At 42.7% G+C, this 17662-nt stretch overlaps 1 protein-coding gene across 4 annotated transcripts in view; it reads left to right on the top strand.

Annotated features, from left to right (window-relative positions):
- The window catches only part of ATF2 (activating transcription factor 2), a 98312-nt gene continuing 80650 nt past the window's right edge, over window positions 1–17662 (top strand). For 2 of the 4 annotated variants that reach the window (XM_004577041.3, XM_004577040.2), the window contains exon 1: window positions 1–158. The gene's annotated coding sequence lies outside the window, so the exon portion shown is untranslated. Of the gene's footprint in view, window positions 159–361; window positions 385–563; window positions 788–17662 lie in introns of those variants that run through there. The other 2 variants (XM_058664661.1, XM_058664660.1) reach the window with 2 other exon arrangements.

The following is a 17662-nucleotide window of genomic DNA, read 5'->3' as shown; positions in this document are numbered from 1 at the left end:
GGGTTGTCAGTCTGATCTCGCGAGAGAGGACGGAAGCCTGTGGGAGCCCGTGGCCTTTAAAGTGCGGTTCAGCCCTTTCCTCCGGGGTAGTTTGTAAACACGGCTGCTCGCGGGGCTGCTGGGCCACCAAAAAGATCATGAGCCAGTGACCTGGAGAGGTGAGTGGAGATGGAGAGAGGGCCTCAGGGCTGGAGACTGTGGGGAAAGGGAAAGAAAAGCGCTAACATGGCGACGTCGTTCAGCCAGTCCCCACCCCCCGCCTCCCATCCCCTCAGGCGCCGCCGTCGCGGTCCCCGGCCCCGTGGGCGACGGAGGCGGCGCTGCCCGCTCGGCCGGCGGCGCGCGGCGGCGGCAGGAGCCTGACCCGCCGGGCCGGACCGTTAGGTAACTAGCGTTCGTTGTTCCGGTCCCTCCCTCGCGCGCGCTTTCCTTGACGAGGAGGAAAGGGATAACGACTCCCCTTAGACCCCTCCCTCCGATGCTGCTTCCCCTTCCCGGCTCGGGCCGGTGGTCCCCGAGGTGTCGGATCCGATGAGGACGCGGGGAGATGGAGCAGAAAGAGGGCCCACTTTGGCCTCGCTCCACCCAGGGACTCAGGCGGTGGAGGACCGTGGGTTGGTGATGGTGGCAGAGAGGGAGAGGAGGAGGCGACACCGCAAATAGGGTCCAGGGTCGTTGTGTTGGGCGGAACCTGAACGGCTAGGAAGACCTGGGAGCTGCTAGTCTCGGCCCTACTCTGTCCTTTCCGCCACCCGCACATTCGCTGCACCCCTCCCCCTTTCTCCAGGTGGGGTGGGGTCAAGGTGTGGGTGCAGCTTGATTCTGATAGTTCCCTCCCCTCCCCCCATTTTAGGCTTACCAGTGTGGACTGCAGATCTTCTGTAGGGAAATCAGTGCCTTTTAAAAATCAATATTCTAGGAAGCAGGGCTACACGAGGGTGTGTGTGTGTGTGTGTGTGTGTGTGTGCGCGCGCGCGCGTCCCTGGAGGAGATGGGGACGATTTGTGCTCCCAAATAGTGTAACACTACCTTTACTTATCGGGGAGTGTAGTATGGTAAAAGGAATTGCTTCTGATGGACCGCACACCTATTGGCTAATTGATAAATGATAATAATGAAAGTTACTGGATTGAGAGGCAGTCACACGTGTATACACTTAAAGTATGTATTTGCAATCAAAAAAAACTGTCCTCTGAGCGAACTTCTTATTTAAAGAAATTCATAACCACTAATAACCACTGGCATTGCTGTTGTCAGTAATAACCATGAGAAACATAATCTTTAATAGCCAAAATGTCCAGGCCTATTGTATCAAATTGTGAAAGTAAGATTTTTTTTTTAAATAAAAGCTTGTTAAAAAATAACTCTGCAGGGTTAAGTGCTCTGAAATAGAAAAACGGTTGTAATTTTATCTTGTATTTAAATTTGTTTCATTAATTTGAAGAGCCCACTGTAAACACTTAAACAAAATGATGGGAACATTATGCACAGGATGTTAAAAAAATACACCCTTCTCAGGTCAAAAACAATTAGCTCCTGAATCTTTATCAGTAATTGAACAATGCTAGTCTTTGTAAAATACATCTGTGATGATGTGTATGCTGCCTTCCCTAGACTTGTTTAATCTTGCTCTGAGAGGGTGTTGCGGCTGATAACTTTTAAAAAATTATTTGAAATGTGTTTTTCTAATTTAGAGCTTCAGATTTTAAAATTAGAATTGTCAGTAAAATAGGAGTTTTCAGTGACTTTTTCTCTGTTTAAGATAAGCAATACTTTTGTAGATCTGGTTGAGATTCATGTAAATCCTTTTTTTTCGAATACCTTATTATAATATGTTTTGTATTGGGGGTATTATCAAAAACAATGTAGAAATTGCTGCATAAACTTTTTCTTTTGGAGTTTGTGTTTATTAGGGAGATAGGGCTTCCGTCTGCTGGTTCACTCCCCAAATCCCTGCAGTATCCTGGACTGGGTCAGGAAGAGGTTGGAAGTCTAGAAGTCAGTCTAGTTATCCCATATGGGTAGCAGGGACCCCGCTACTTTAGCCACCTTCCCCTGCGTTCTAGGGTACACATTAGCTGGAATTAGAAGCTGGCGCCAGTTATCAAACCCAGGTGCTGTGAATCATGGTATGGGATTCACAGCACCTGGGTTAACCAGTGAGGTAGATATCCACCTGTCTTTATTTTTAAACCGAAGAGTAGAAGTGGCTATACCTCAACCCCTTAGCAAAAAATTAAGGGAGTCCTTTTCATTGGTTTTCAGGATTTTGAAGTTATGCGACTTTCTTTTAAAAATGATATATGCTGGGCATTTTGGCCAAATAGTTAAGGCACCATTTAGGCCCATATGTTACAACAGATTACTTGGGTTCAATTGTAAACTCCAGATTCTACCTTTGGTAGATTGTACCTTTGCTACTTGGCTAAGTAGGTGGGCTTCTGTCTGCTTGTGGGAGAATTGAATGGAGTTGCTGGCTCCTAGTGTTAACTCCTTTTTGACCCTCCCCACCCCTCACCCTTGTGGCCGTTTGGGGAGTGAAGCAGTGGATGAGAATGTTCTCTGGCTCTTTGACTCTCAAATAAAATTTTTGAAAGATATGCTTTCTATCAAACATCTGTTAACTTTAACATCAGCCAGAAGAAATCACCTGTATTTTTACCTGAATTTTTGTGTTTTGGGAGCAGGCAAGACAATAGATTATTGTCAAAATAGTTGACTCTTGCCACTCATGAGTGAAGACAGGAGACTTGGGAGGAGTTCCCAGCTCCTAACTTGAGTGTGGTCCAGTCCCAGCTGTTGCAGGCATTTGGGGAGTAAATCAGCAGGTGAGAGCTCACTTTACATCTCTGCCTCTCAAAAATTTTGAATTTTGGAAAACTTGGGTGTTTAATGATTTAGGTGTTCTCTGCTGATAAATTGTTAGATCAAATCAAGATTCCACTGTCCTTGCTACATGTATTTCACTTATTTTGTCTTCAGGTTCTTCCTTCCATTCTGATGTATAAGCTGGTGTCTATTTCTTTGTTTTTCTTACTGAATTGCCTTAGTGAAAATTAAGTAGTTGAAGTCTTCTTTACAACCAGATATTTAACCAGAACCTCCCTGTTTAAAACCCAGTGAATGACAATATTTGAGTATCAACTCATCCTTATAAAAATTAATGTATGTAATGTTGATTATACTATTGTTTATAATTTAAATATATTTAAAAGAAACAACTTTGCATTAAGTCAGTAATTTAGTATTCTTTCTTGTTCTTGGAGGCCAAAAAGTTAAGTGCTGCATATTCTCTTTATACAATTTTTTAAAATATTTATTTATGTGAAGGAGCTACAGAAAGTGAGGGAGAAACAGAGATCTTCCATTCAATGGTCGACCCTAAATGGCAATAACGACCAAAGCTGAGCTAGTTTGAAGCCGAAAGCTTCTTCTTGATCTCCCCTGTGGGTACAGAGAGCTAAGCACTTGAGCCATTCTTTGCTGCTTTCCCAGGCTATAAGCAGGAAGCTGGAATGCAAGTTGAGCAGCTGGGACTAGAGCTGGTGCCCATGTGGGATGCCAGTGCTGCAAATAGAGGGTTAGCTAGCTCTACCACCTCATTGACCCCACTTTATGCAATTTTCTAAAAATATTTATTTTTATTGCAAAGTCAGATACACAGAGAGGAGGAAAGACAGAGAGGAAGATCTTCCATCCCCAAGTGGCCACAACGGCTGGGGCTGAGCCTATCCAAAACCAGGAGCCTCCTCAGAGTTCTCTCATGTGGGTGCAGGGTCCCAAGGCTTTGGGCCATCCTTGACTGCTTTCCCAGGCCACAAGCAGGGAGCTGGATGGGACACAGGGTTGCTGGGGATTAGAACCAGTGCCCACATGGGATCCTGGTGTTTGCAAGGTGAGGACTTTAGTCACCAGGCTACTGCACCAAGCCCCACTTAATGCAATTTAATATTTGCATAGTAAGGATCATATTCACCTATTTATAATACCAAGGGAGAACCCCCCCATTTATTTATTTTCTTTTTTCTGTTTCTCAAGATTAAAAAATTGCATATCATTCTATATTCAGGAAACTTATGAATTATTAGTCACCAATAATTATAAAAATTTTTCATAAAAAGTAAATATAAATATGTCTTAGATCTCTCATTTTTGGCTATCTTGAAACTAGTGTATTCATTTTTAAATACCTTTAGCATTTGTTTGTCTTTTCCTCCTTGACATTTTAGCAATTACAATAAATTTTGATTTAAAATATTTACAAGAAGGGATACTCATGAAGTGCTTGGGGTCTTGGCCTAATCAAGTCTGCACTCTGTATGTTCAAGATAGTGAGCCTCAAACTTGCTTGTGTTTTTTTTTTTTTTTGCCTTAATAACATTGACCTTAAACTTATAAGTATGTTCTCTAAATGTTCTTTAGTTTGCCTAATGGAACCTAAGTCATCATCATTCTGGCTTTACTGCTTTGGTCTACAGTTTTTGAAAAACAAAAAGCTTTGTTTTTCCCAGTTAAGGTTTGGGCTAGTATATTTTTTGCACTTGTTTGAACACTTTAGAAAGTGGTAGAAATCAGCTGCAGTAGTGCCATACTAACAGCAAGTGTTTTGTTATTTGTACTTCCTTCTATTACACGTGTTATTTTCATGAGGTTATACATGTGTTGTTTTGCAGCATTGTGTTTTCCCATGTTCTATAACCTTTGTAATATTTGATAGTTCTCTATAGCTAACGAAGCCACTATCCAAGACTGCAGTTTTACATGCCCAACAGCAACATAATTATTTCCTGTTTTTGACTACTGTAGCATTGATTTGGACATTTCTGTGCGCATGTCTTATTTGTTCCCATAGAATACTAGTCCCAGGTGGGTTAAATACTAATAAATAGTAATCCCAAGGGCTTAAAAATGTTTCTATGGTGGCCAAATTTTGACCTCTTCAAAATGTTGAGCAAATTTATACTGTTATAAAAGTATTAATTCACTATATATTCTATAATTTTTCCAACTTGAAAGTTGTGATTATTAATAAAATGTGATTTCTTCATTGAGAAATACTAATAGTAACAAGTTGTGTTATTTTGCAGGATTTAAAAAAAATTTTTTTATTTATTTGTATGAGTGGCAGATTTTTCTATCTGCTGTTTCTCTCCCTAAATGCCACGGCCAAGGCCTAAGCCAGGAGCTTAGAACTTCAGATGTTCCACAGGAGTGATGGGCCCACGTACTTGGGCCATCTTCTACTGCTCTCCCAGGCTCATTAACAGGGAACTGGATAGGAAGCAAAACAGCCAGGACACTAATTGGTGGTCTGATAAGAGTTGAGATGCTGATGTAGTAGGCAGTGATTTAACATGCTGTGCCACAAGCTGGCCTCCATTTAGCAGTATTAAGGTTACTTAGTTGACTTGATCATTCTGAAGTTACCTGCTCCTGATCTTTTGGAACAAATTGTAATTTCACTTACCTTGTTTCTCTTAAGCTTTATTGAAAAATTTGACAGTCTACTAACAATCTTCCTTAAGTTTTGTGTGGTTGGCACGTTGAATATCTGCTACTTTTTATTGTTTAAGAGCTACTTTCTGAACTATAGTTTTTATAGGATTTCTGTATTTGTAATTATGCATTCTTAAATCATAATGACAAACTAATTTCCTGATCAATAACCCTTCAATGAGAATGTGTTATAGCCAAATTGAACGGGTTTTTGTTTCCTCAGTAACTTCCTCTGGCACATAGCACGTAATCAATGCTAAAGGGTGGTTATTAGGAGCCAGACTGTTGTGAGACTGCTACTTAATTATTAGCTGTGGTAACTTAAGCAAATTATAGAACGTTTCTGTGCTTTAGTTTCCTTATCTTTAAGGAGACTGATATTTAACTCAGCTGTGTTGTGAACATTTAAATAATGTATATACAATGCTATTAGAGCCAGGAACTTAATGAGGACCCAGGGTAAAGAATAGTGATTATTGTTGTTGGCATTCAAAAGTAGTAACAATAGTCTGGGACAGACACCCTCTCCAGGCGTGCTTGGGATGTGGCCGCAAGACAGTCTGGCAACCAGCTTCTTGGGAGCTTTGGTAAAAGTTGAGTTTTCCCTAAGGATTTATAATTTGTGGCAGAATTATCCACCTCAACATTTTCATTCCACTCGAGAGATTTTCTCATTTTTGTTTTACACCACATCATATACACATTGGCCTAAGCCAGATTTTTCTTTATCAAATTTATATAGCTTATCTATACTTTGTTAAGAAATGTTGACACACTGATTTCCATAAAGTTTAGTTTTCTTTTTTGCTATAACATTTCCACTATAAATATTCTTGTGAGATTTTTCGTTTCTTCCTCATAATGGTAATTAAATAAATTAAAATTTAAATTAAATTTAATTAAAATTTTAAATAAATTAAAATAAAATAAGTTAAAATATCACCATTGTGGAGTGGGTGGTTATCACAGTGGTTGAGGCACCCAACTCCCACATCGGGAGTGCCTGCATTCAGTTGCTAGTTCCTGGTTCCAGCAGCCCACCAGTGCAAAACCTGGGAGGAGGGGTTATGCTCAGGGCAGCAGGTTCCTGCCGCCTGTGTGGAGGAACTGAACTGCATTCCTGACTCCCAGCTTTGGCCCTGGCCCTGGCCCTGGCCCTGGCCATAACAGGTATTTGGGGTATGAACTGATAGATGGGAGCTCCCTGTCTCTTTACCCCCTTTCCAACCACCCTATACCCTGCCTGTAACACCTCTGCCGTGTGAGCAATTAAAAATTAATTTTTTTGAACACCCACAATTCAGTTTTTTTCTAATTACTCAACTAGTATAACTGCATCTGTTTGTAAGTAAGTGAAGTGTCACTGGATTGAAGGTTATTCCTTTAGTAATATAACTTTCATTTAAATTTTTATTTATGATTTATGTATTTGAATGAGTTAGAGAGAGGGAGTGGCAGGACAAAGATCTTCCATCTGTTGGTTTCTTCCCCAAATGGCCACACGGGCTGGAGCTTCTTTCAGGTTTCCTATGCACTTGGCCATTCTCCACTACTTTCCCAGGTACATTTAGCAGGGAGCTGGTTCATTAGTGGAGCAACTGGGACTGGAATCTGCGCTCATATGGGATGCCAGGCTGCAGGCTGTGACCTTACCCATTAACACGATCAGCCCTTTTCACTTAGATTTTGACATACCTTGAGGAGAGGGGTGAATTTACTAGTGTTGTAATGGGAAAAAAAAAAAAAGTATATATATATATATACAAGTTTTGTGCCTTCTACATGTTGTGCTCTTGAGAGTTGTGCTAACTATAAATTACTATAATTCTTGATGACCTGTGAATTTCTTTTCACTGTTACAAGAATAATTTTTAATCTGACTTGAGTAACAATGCAATGGCTATTTTGTAACATAATTGATCCCATTACCAAATCTAAAATATTACCAGTAAAATTTGCACTAGCGCTTTCGTATGCATTAATGCTAAGCTGTAAGTTCTTTGTATTTATTAATCTAGTCTATTGTAACTTCACACAGTAGCGCAAGAAAATTTTGTACCTTATATTGCTAAGGAATAAAATGAAAGTTTTAAAATAAAACTTAACTTAAAATTGGATAATTGTTATTAAAGAATATTTTTTTTAAGATACTGGACTGATTTCACTGTTGATTGCTCAGAATGAAGTCTCCAGTAATCTGTGATGCTCTTACATTTCCTGTCAGCTTTGTGGGATTTGATCAAAGCCTTAGTGTAGTCTGAAGGCATTGTGATATGTGTGAAGGACATCTGTCATGTATATTGTGAGTTGGGAAAAAATCAAAACTGCTGCATTGCTCATCAGAGATAGGATTATATTTTTCTTCTGAGTAGTTTAATTTCTCTTCATGGATGAACGTAAATGTCAAAATTATGGGTAATATCAAATCTGTGGATTAGAGATTAATGAAAAACACTACCTAAAAGTTAAACTAAATTTATGGTTCTCAGTCTGAACTTTAAAATAGGGGAGATCATAAGATTAGGTTATTAAGCATGTAAAGTCAAGGTGATATGTAATGAAACTTGCAAAGTTAATGTTATTTTAAAAGCCATGCAATATACCTTGTATTTACATGTATTCATTTTTGACAACCCAGAAATGGGTATTGTTTTCTACATTGTTTGTGTTTCATAGTGGAATATACCACTCAGTTTTTCATAATGTATGAACTCAAAGCTCCTTTAACCCTGAAAAGGGAATGAAGTCCTACTAATGGGTAGCTACAGGTTTTCAAACTACTGGATTTAGGTTTATCATAATCATATTGCTGTTCCCAACGTGAGCTTTAAGATCAGGACTTTGTGACACTTGGCCAATAAATAAGTAAATTATAGCATGGAGAAAGCTGTCAGGTGTTGCTGCAGTGGAGGCCCATCCTCCTAGTAGCTTACAAGGACTTTGCTCACTATGTTTTCAATTCCTGCCTTACAAATTACCACGTACTTTTGATTTTATTTTTGAAGTTGTTTACATAGTTGATTAGGGTGGGAAGGGTTGAGGATTAGGGAAAAGTGAGTGAAACCATTGTTTTCAAATTTCCTTTTTCTTCTTCCTTTATCTGGAGGAAGGGGGAAAATAAGAGGAGAAGCTGCACCCAGCCTCCCAACAGCCTCAGTACCTGAAGATATCGAATGGCCACCCAATATCAACCCAGGGTCCCCGATGTGGAGCATGCACTGAGGGTTCTGCTCAGGTGTCTTAGGTAGTTCTGAAATGCTGTCAGTCTCACCAGTCCTTCAAGGTCGATTTGCTGGTACAGTCCCAGATCTGCATTCACCCAGATGTTTGCTGTCAACGTTTGGCTGGGGTAGTTGAGCAATTTGTTCTGTCCTTTGTGCTGGTACCAGATGTCCTCTACAGGCCTCAATGGACTGCCGTATTCTCCATCTGGGCATGCCATCCACTGCTCCATCTTACTCACTTAAGAGGCCCAGTTCTGACACACAGTTCATGGTCAGACCACACAGAGATCCTGCAATTCTCCCCATAGTTGCAGTTCTGAGTCTAGCAGTTCATTGAGGGAATCACCAAAGAAACCTTGTCTGAAGTGATTCCAGGCCTGACTCTTGTTTGTGCTTTCCAGTATGGGGTCTGGCTCAGTCTGTCACCCACATCCACCTACATGCACACTGGTATTTGCAATTGTTGGGTCAGTTCTGCCTCCAGTCCCATCACTTATGAATGCTGTGGTCCAGCCCAACCCTGCCCACCACACACTCCACCATCACGTACATCAGCAGAAACTGCAGCCTAGTCAGAGCAACCCCAGTATCCCCCCAGCCTGCCCCCAAGCCCTGGTTCCTGTGATGCCAGAATGTGCAGCAGACTGGTCCAGTCTGTCCTACATCCTATTCAGCTCTCCTGCATGTTAATGGGCATTGAATCCTAACTCAACACAGCCAGCCCTACTATCTAGTCTACACTCATGCCAGCGGGTGCCATTGCCTCCCTAGCCAGTCCCACCATCTGCCCTGGTTGTCATGCTCACCAGTGGGAGTTGCAACCCATCAGAGAGGTGCCCACAGCCTCCCTATTGGGCCCACTCCCAATCCCAGGTTTGCACTCTCCAGGAGGTTCAGCAGTCCAGCTTGATAGGATTTCCCTCAGTTCCAGCACTTGCTAGTTCATGTTGCAGTTACTCTGCCTCACCCATGCACCAGTGGGTACAATCAATTATCCCAGGCTTTCCCCCTAACCCTGTTCACCTGCAGTCCAACAGGTGTTGTAGCCCTACCTGGTCTGGTCTGGTCTGTAGTTCTAGTTCTCAACGGTCACCAGTGGGAGCAGTGGCCCAGCCGCAGGGCGCTGCAGCCGCCTGTTCAGCTCATAATCCCCATCCCTGAATCTCACATATGCTGGATGATGCTGCAGCCCAGTCTAGCATGGCCTGCCTCACCTCAGCATTTGCCAGTGGGTACTAACTATAGCCTGGCCTGGCCTGACCCACTTTTCCCCCAGTTCCAGTTCATACTAGTGCATGTTGCAGCCTAGCCCAGCCCAGCCAGCCTCCAGTCCTGGCCTTAATCTGAACTGGTGTTGTGGTCTGATCTGACCTGTCCAGCATCCCATCCTTGTTCTCAGGTTTGCCAATGGGTTGTTATGAACTGGCTCAGCCTGGCCTGCTGCCAGACCTGAGCCACACGTATGCCAGTGAGCACTGTAAGCTGGCCTGATTTGGGCTACTCTCAGTCTTGGTTCTTGTGCTCACCTGCAATGACTGCGTCCTGATGGAGCAGTTCCCCAAACTCCTCTATCAGGTCTTCTCCCAATGGCAGATCTTAACGCATATGGGTGGGTCTTTTGCCCAGACTGAATTAGTCCACCTCCTGTCCTGGCAGGAACAGCAACCTTGCATGACCAACCCACACCCAGCGTGTCTTACTTCAACTCTGGCTCTCACGAGTCAAACCCAGTCTGGCACACCCCAGACCCAGAACACACGCATGCCTTAGAACAACATTCATGTCCAGCCCAGATTGCCTCCCCCATACCAACTCTCATGCTCACAGGTGGGAACCTCAACCCAGTTGGGATGGTTCCTTAGCTCCACAATGAGGCCTGTTCCCAGCCACAGATCTTATGTGTGCCACTGGTTGTTCTGACCCGGTTTGGCATAGCCCACTCCCCATCTTGGCCTTTGAATGCTATGGTGTCCTGCCCCAACACCAGTCCTAATACATGTTGGTGGGTGCTGCACCCCAGCCCTACCTAGTCTGCTCCCATTCCTGGCTCATGCAAAACAGTAAGTGTGACCCATACTCCAGCCTGGCTCCTGCACCTGTCAGTGGGCTAAGTTTGGCCTGGCCCTGCCTGGTCCACCCCCACTCCAGAACCAACCCACACACTTTGCAATCAATGGAGCTACCTTTCCTGGCCTGACCAACACCCAGGTCTGAATCACATGGCTCACTAGTGGGACCTCTGGTCCTCCAGGCTCATTCCCAGACCCAGATCCAAATCTTACATGTTCTGTTGGGTAGTAGGCCTTACCTGGCATAATCTGCACCCTCCATTCTGGCCTTTGTGTGAGCTGATGGATGTTGTAGCCTGGCCTATTCTACACCCTACTCTTGGGTGCACCTAGAAGTGCTGCAACCTGGGCCATCCCAGACTGATTCAAACCCCAGTACCTGTGAGTGTCAGAAGGTTCCATGGTCATGCCTATTTCACCCCATCACCACCCCAGCTCTTAAGCAAACCAGCAGAAATTATGGTTCCACTGGGGTGGCCCCACAAATCCCATACAGATTTTGCCTCCAGACCTGGTTCTCTTGTGTGCTGGTTATTGTCATGGTGCAGCCTAACATTGCTTGTTCCCGGGTCCAACTCACACTGGCAATTACTATGATCTAGCCCTGCCATGTTGGCTCCCCAGCCCTAGCTTTAGTGTGGACCAGAGTGTGGTTATTGCCAGTGAGCCATGCTTACTAGCCCAGCTCAGATTTCCTATATGGGCTGGTGCATTGGTCTGACCCATAAAGGCCCTCCAGCTTCCCCCCTCCAAACTGCTCAGTCTCAGCCCCCTCGATTACCTGCAAGTACAGTGGCCTTGTTGATGGAAGTCCCTCAGAAGTCACTCCTCACCTGCAACACACTCCCTCAGTGGTTTTCTCTCCAACACTTCCATCGTCCCTTTCCCTGATCAATGCACAGACCCTGCGTTCAGAAGCACATGAGTTTCTCAGCCCAGCCTTCTGAATCCTGATCTGGTAGAGTGGTGTGCTGTCCTGGATCTCTATCTGCCCTCTAGTGACCCCAAACTCGTGGCATGTGTGCTGGCCTAGGACCTTACCCCTCACACACCCAAGATCCATGCCCTTTCAGAGTTCCGCAAGCCAAGTCCACCAGCATGCTAACCTAGGGCTCTCCCCTCCCCTACCCCCACCGTGCCCTAGACCATGCATTTGGAAAACCCCCAGGCTTGCTCTGCCTGCCTGGATGTGAGCCCCTAGGTGCCTGTACAGCCCTGCCGTCACCATCGCTTTGTCTCCCCCGCAATCCTGCACCCCAGGCTCCCATGAGAAGGCCACTGCAGGCACCCTGGTGCCTACATGCTTAACTTCTTACCACAAATTATTACCTCACAGTTTTTGTGAGTGAGACATGCAGGTATGCGCAGCAAGTCCTCTGCTTCAGATTTTGCCATGCCACGATAGTGTTTTGGCTGAGCTGCGTTCCTTGATGATTCTGGGAAAGAACCCGCTTCCAGGTTCTTTGAGGTTTAGGCTGTATAATCTCTGGCCTTTTAAGGTTTTTCTCCTATCCTTGTTAGCAGCCAAGGGCTGGTTTTGCTCCAGGTCAACCACTCTAGTAATGACAGATCAGGCCCTTGTCATGCTTTCAGGCTGGCTTTCTGGATAAATCTGATTCTAGATGGAAAAGTTCTCTCCTGGAAAGCTCATTTTAGGTTAAGCCCACCTGGTTAGCTCCCTGTTTCAGGGTCTTCAGTCCTTTTATATCTGCATATTCCTTTGTGCCATGTAATTGAACCTGTTCACAGACTGCAGGGGCTAGGGCCTGGACATGTTTAGGAAACCATTTTGTCTACTATCCTCACATTCTCCCAAAAAGAAATTTGATAAACTGTACTCTTGCACATTCCTAACTTTATTCCCATATTTTTTTATTGTAAGGTTTAATAGTTGAAAAGTTTTAATTTTTAGTTTTTCTGATTATTGACATCACTCTTATAAGTAAATATGGTTACTTCACTATGTTTTCTCAAAAATTTTATAAGGTGAAAGTATATCATATATTTTGTGATACAGATTGAGAGAAAGTGAAATCTCTCCCTCTGCTTCTTTTTAAAATCTTTTTAGTTTTTACAATGACATACTTTCAGTTCCCTGAACAATTGCAGGTAACCCTCCACTAGGTAAAGAATTCAACAATAGAAAGAAAAAAAATGAGAACTGTTCCTCAAGCACATAGACTTAGTGGAAACAATCATCCAATCTCATAATATCCAGTACTATTGTTAGCTTCTAAAAACTCACCTTTTATAGTTAGCAATGCTTATTGTTCTTTTTCTTAATATGTTTATTTTCTCCCTACTTGAATCTAGTTGTACTTTGCTTTAAAATATATTTAATTTATTATACTTCTTTGTAATAAGTATAAACTTAGCTTTTAAAAAATATTCTCTGTGTGTGTGTGTGTGTGTGTGTGTATTTGAAAAAGAGAAGGGGAGAGATCTTCCATCTGCTAGTTTGCTCCCTAAATGGCTGGGGTTGGGCCAGCCCTAATTGGGGCCAGGCGCTTCTTCTGGGTCTCTGACACGGTTGCAGGAGTCGAAGCACTTGGACCATCTGCTGATTTTGCAGACACGTTAGCTGGACTGGAAATGGGGCATGTGGGGCTTGAACCAGTAACCGTATGAAGCATTGTACGAAGCAGCTTAAACCATTATACCAATCTTTTCAAAATTTCTTCTTGGCTTTTTTTTTTTGGTCTCTTGTAACTCTGCCAAGGTAATACATTTTTGTTTTTAAGGCTAATAGTTCCATAATGAGAGAAATTATTGAGAATTATTGTTTTTGCATTCACACGGTACAATATATTTGAATTCAGAGTATTTCTCAACAGGGCAGAGTGGCATTCTTAAAGCTGTGTGTTTATGTTAAAGAGCAGAGATATTTAAGATTGGGAGGCTAAAATCCTCACCTTGCATGTGTCAGGATATTATATGGGAGCTGGTTTGTGTCCCTGCTGCTCCACTTCCCATCCAGCTCCCTGCTTGTGTCCTGACAGTTTGGGACCCTTGGGACCCTGTACTCACATGGGAGACCCAGAAGAAGCTCCTGGCTCCTGGCTTCGGATCAGCTCAGCTCCAGCCATTGCAGCCACTCTGGTGTGGACCAGCAGACAAAAGATCTTTCTCTCTGTCTCCCCTCTCTCTGTAAATCTGACTTGCCAATAAAAATAAATAAACTTTTTTTAAAAAGCCGGAAAAGGGGCTTGACATTCTGGCATATCAGGAAAGGCCTGTGATGCTGGCATTCAATATGGGCACCAATTCAAATCCTACTTTTCTACTTCCAATCCAGCTTCCTGTTGATGTGCCTGGGAAAACAGCAGAAGATGGCCCAAATGCTTGGGGCCTTTCACCCGTGTGGGAGACCCAGGTGAAACTCCTGGCTACTGACTTCACTTTGTTCAGTTTAGCCTTTGTGGTCTTTTGGGGAATAAATCAGCAAATGGAAGATCTCTGTTTCTCCCTCTCTCTCTTACTTTGCCTTTCAAATAAAGTAACTCGTAACAAAAAAGAGAGGATTGGGAAAGACATGCCAAAATTTTGGTTCATGGTGCCTTGATCACTGAAGGCTTCAAAGATACTGCTGTTTTAAATTATTCATTTGTTGGAAAACTTCTTTCTTTTTTTCTAGAGGATGTTTACATAGTCGATCAGGGTGGGAAGAATCTAAAGTTAGGGAGAATGGAGGTGATCATTGTTTCCAAGCTTTACATTTCTTCCCATTTCTGGGGGGAAGGGGGAGATGGGAGATAGGCCATCATTTGTTGGGAAATTTGAATAACCTGGGGCATTGCATCTTTTTTTTTTTTTTTTTAAAGGCAGATTTTACAGAGAAGGAGAAACAGAGGGAGAAAGTTCTTCCATCCACTGGTTGACTCCCCAAACAGCCACAGTAGCCAGAGCTGAATTTTTCCAAAGCTGGGAGCCAGGGGCTTCTTCCTGGTCTCCCACATGGGTGCAGAGTCCCAAGCACTTCTGCCAATGTGCCTTCGTGCCATCCCCAAAGGGCAGTGTATTCTCTTATGGTTTGGAATGGATGAGAAAGGTGGACTTTTTTTTTTTTTAATGATTTCTTCATTTATTATTTGAAAGGCAGAGTTGGAGGGAAGGAGATCATCCATCTGCTGTATCCCTCTCCAGATGGCTGGCCCAAAGCTGCCTCTGTGTCCACAAGGATGCAAGGGTCCAAGCACTTGCACCCTCTGCTGCTGCTCTCCCAGGCACATTACCAGGGAGCTGAATCAGAAGTAGATCAGCCAGGACTCAAACTGGCACCCATATGGGATGTTGGCACTACAGGCTGAAGCTTAACTTGCTGTGCCATAATGCTGGCCCCAAGAGATGAGCTTCTGTTGAAAAGTAGGAAAATGAAGACTCAGGAAAAGTAAACAGATCATTTTTTAGGAAAAGATGAAGACCTGGATGCTCATGTATGGTTTGGAAAGCCTTTGTGATGTGTACCTGGTTTGAAGACTGCCACCCTGGAAGACTGCCCCCTCTTTCTGTCTAGCACTTTTTCTCCCACAACACCAGAAGTCAGCTTTTCTCCACCACCCAGGATTGCCCTTGGGTTTGTTAAACTCATTTTGAGTTCATGCCCAGGAGAAACTGAATTCCTTTCTCTCACTCGTGCCTACCTTTTTGGCCCTATTTCCTGCCATGCTGTGTGGCTGTTAGATGGGTATTTGGAGTTAGCAGTGTCTTCCTTTGTTTGGAGAGCCCTGCTCAAGTCGGTTGTACCCAAATGTAAGGAATATATGTGCAGTAGGTAGTGTGACTGTGGTAGAGGACCGGATCCTTAAATCTCTGCCTTTCAAGTACAAGAATAAGGACATTATTTTCAAGGTTTTCAAAGCCCAGATACCATAAACATTGCATGTGTAGGTAAGACGTACTCTACGCAGGCTAAGCAGAAGCTTAATCTTGTTCCCTTTTGCTTGAAATACTAATAGAAGATATCTGTCTTGCAGTATGTTAGGGTGATTTTCTAAGCTTTGGTAAGCAACTGCTGAAATTAAAAATAAGGACACAATGTCTTTATACAAAAAGGAAAACCCAAAGCCATATGTAAAACAAAAGACATTTCTCCCCAAAAAATGATTTGTAGAAATTTACCTTTAACTTGGAAAATATGAACATTTGCATTAGCTCCCATAGCAATTTGTCCTTTGAGTTACTTTTTCACTTGTAGTCCCTATTTTACATTTACATAGCTAAATGTCCTATTCAAGTTCTTTTTCTTCTAAGGAATATTCTGTGTATGCAACTGACTTTTATTATCAACTTTGAAATGAGAGTCTTTCTAATTTTGGTGTTTATATCAGTTCTAAATATTTGCAGAATGTTTCATCCAACCTTATGGAACTTAAAGTATAACTTTTCTTTCCAGCAGTGTGTGTAAGAGGGAACTCTCCCAAGTGCACACGTGACGTTAGTGGCGTGCATTCCAGGGGTAAGGGTAAAGGAAAGTGGGCTTTCCCACATGCTCCCAGGAGTAGCACCCTTCCTAATGCAATAGGTAGCTGAGATTTTTGCCAGATTCTCCATCTCGCCTTGGAAAATGAGGACAGGATGGCTCTGTGTAATCATTTCTGAGTTTGGTGTACTGCTTGTGTAAATTTACCCACCCAAATAATGATTTAGGCTTTTTCTTTCCTCTAATACATTGTCATCATCTTCCGATTTTTTTTTTTTCTCTTCTCCCTCTTTGTCTACGGACTGGCATGTTTACAGAAGTTCTTACAAACACTGGTCTTGCTGTACCACTGGCAAGATCTTCTGCATTTGGCAGCTCCATTCAGCATAATGCCAAGGCATGTCTTTGACGTATCTGGCCATTTTATATTTTAGAATGAATTGAGTATGATGACAGAAATAATTCATTCTCCACCAGCATTCCTTCTCTTTTTTTTCCTTGTTGGTGGATATTCCAATTCATACTTAAGCCAGTGACACAAACAATTTCTTTCCTATCTTCTCTGCTTGCTAGCTTTGGCTGTGTGACTAAGGTCTGGCCTGTGAAATGTAAAGAGAAATTTTCTGGACAATATCTGAAGCCAAGGGGAGGCTATGTGCTCCTCTTCCCTTTCTGTTCTTGCTGTCTAGTGAGCAGATGTGACTAAAACATGAGTTGTTTTAAACCACAGAGGGAAAACCATAGATTGAGGATGATGAAGCAACAAAATCAAAAGACTGAGTTTCTTATCATAGTTCTGGACTTGCTGTGTTTACATGAGAGAAATAAGCTTATGAATCATTTAAGCCATTGTTATTTTGAGCTATGTGTCACCAGTAGTTGAATCTGATCCAACATTCAGCTATAGAAAAAAATACCATAGATGTTTTGATGCAACAGCGGTACAAGCAAAAACATTAATCTCCATTATAAAAATTTTGGTGCTCATATTCAGCACAACCTATCCATCTTTTATTCACCATCAGCACCAATTTATTTTGGTGAAAAGTTACATTTTCCTCTTTTCACCAAGGTTCCATTGTCCTACTTCCTAAAATTTTGAAGATTTTGAGGGAAACCTTTATATTTTAAAAAATATAGAATGAAGGACAGTTATATCAATCAAGGTGTTATAATGTGCTTGAATCCAGTGTCTGGGTTTGGCCCCTGAATCCAGCTTTGAGCTAATACGGCCCCTGTGAAGCAGTGGTAATGGCTCAAGTGGTTGGCTTCAGGTCAGTCTAGTATCAGCCATTACAGGTATTTGAAGAGTGAACCAGATGATGGAAGCACATGCCAGTTTGCATGTTCTGTCTCGGTGTCTGTCTTTGAAATAGAGAAAGTACAGGGTTTTTTTAATATTTAGCGTGAAAACAAAATTCACATGCATTTTAACAATAAAGGAAGCATTCACA

Source organism: Ochotona princeps, chromosome 5 (assembly GCF_030435755.1).
Source record: "Ochotona princeps isolate mOchPri1 chromosome 5, mOchPri1.hap1, whole genome shotgun sequence".
Taxonomy (NCBI): Eukaryota; Metazoa; Chordata; class Mammalia; order Lagomorpha; family Ochotonidae; genus Ochotona; species Ochotona princeps.
The sequence above is the reverse complement of the archived record's forward strand: the minus strand, read 5'-3'. Positions and strand labels throughout refer to the sequence as shown.